General features: G+C 41.3%; 1 non-coding gene across 1 annotated transcript; it reads right to left on the bottom strand.

Annotated features, from left to right (window-relative positions):
* Positions 1-1,228: 1,228 nt before the first annotated feature.
* On the bottom strand, positions 1,229-1,335 carry LOC112449158 (U6 spliceosomal RNA). The gene has a single exon (XR_003037650.1). It is a non-coding gene; the product is annotated as a U6 spliceosomal RNA (small nuclear RNA).
* Between the last annotated feature and the right edge of the window lie 296 nt (positions 1,336-1,631).

Genomic DNA, 1,631 nt, shown 5'->3' with positions numbered 1-1,631 from the left:
CCTTTCTGTTGTAAGTAGTGCTGCAATGAACATTTGACATGAAAAGCCAAGCTATGGCTTCTTTCTGATCTTCCCCAATCCCCATGCTCTGCCAATGCTTCAGCCTTAAAAGTGACCCTCCCCCATTGCCACCATTCATTTGCTGACATTCTTCTATTGATCTAAAACACCTTGTCCAGTTTTCTCCACCATAACTAAATCTCCCTCATCCTTTAAAAATTCAGCTGAATCATGACCTCCTTCTTTTCTAATCCCTTCCCTCCTTCCACTAAGTTACAGGGCTCTTTCCTGTGCTCATAAAGCACCCTGTGCAGGCATAGGCATATATTTACTATACTGAATTAGGATTCCCAATTTCCTGTCCATATCCCTCATTAACTATGAGTTCCACAAGTACAGAGGATTATTCATGTCTGTACCACCTAGCTCTAGAACAATGCTTACTGCCCTGCAGATGTTCCATCAATGATTGTTTAGCATGTAAATGACAGAATGAGTTTCCAGGGATAGGACTAGTTTGCTGCTGCTAAGTCGCTTCAGTCGTGTCTGACTCTGTGCGACCCCATAGATGGCAGCCCACCAGGCTCCACCGTCCCTGGGATTCTCCAGGCAAGAACACTGGAGTGAGTCACCATTTCCTTCTCCAATGCATGAAAGTGAAAAGGAAAAGTGAAGTGCCTCAGTTGTGTCCAACTCTTCACAACCCCATGGACTGCAGCCTGCCAGGCTCCCCCATCCATGGGATTTTCCAGGCAAGAACACTGGAGTGGGTTGCCATTTCCTTCTCCAATGCACGAAAGGGAAAAGGGAAAGTGAAGTTGCTCAGTCGTGTCTGACTCTTCACGACCCCATGGACTGCAGTCTTCCAGGCTCCTCCGTCCATTGGATGTTCCAGGCAAGAGTATTGGAGTAGACTAGTTTAGTGGGAAGGAAATACACTGTCTACTTCTACATTAGAAATGATTTACTAGAAAAGATTAAGAAATGAATATTTCTTGTGTAACTGCTTATACCCAGCATTAGATCTATTATTTAGGAGCTAAGGTGAGAGAGAAAGAGAGATTGAAAAAGAAAAGAGAGACAGAGAAATCTGTTTGTACTTCATCATTTGTTTACATGTTCCAAAAGTCTCCTGTTCAAGACAAGATGGTTAGGAACAGAGCTGGCAGACAGGAGCTTCACAGGACCAGTCCTGCTCAGAACTCTAAAGCCAGCAGGAAATTTTTTTTTTAATATGGAATGGTTCATGGATTTGCATGTCATCTTTGCACGGGGGCCATGCTAATCTTCTCTGTATCATTCCAATTTTAGTACATGTGCTGCCAAAGTGAGCACAATCAGCAGGTCTTAAAGTGGAGAAGAAATATGTGATTAAAAAAGAAATCAATCTCTGTACCAAAACAATTTTATAAAGGTCAATATACATTTGCTAAAACCATCTGGATATATTTTCAAGATGCTATTTAAAATTGGTTTTAGCTGATGATAAAATATGAAGCCATGACAACCTTTTGTTTTATGTTTTATTTTTAAAATAAATGTAATGTATTCAAGCTAAAAACAAAACTAAAAGTAATTCACCCATATCTCCCACCTACCATCCCCCACCTCAGGCAAACACCAATCTGTTG

The sequence above is a fragment of the Bos taurus genome, chromosome 12, assembly GCF_002263795.3.
Source record: "Bos taurus isolate L1 Dominette 01449 registration number 42190680 breed Hereford chromosome 12, ARS-UCD2.0, whole genome shotgun sequence".
NCBI lineage: Eukaryota > Metazoa > Chordata > Mammalia > Artiodactyla > Bovidae > Bos > Bos taurus.
Note: the sequence above shows the minus strand (reverse complement) of the source record. Positions and strands in the feature narration are given on the sequence as shown.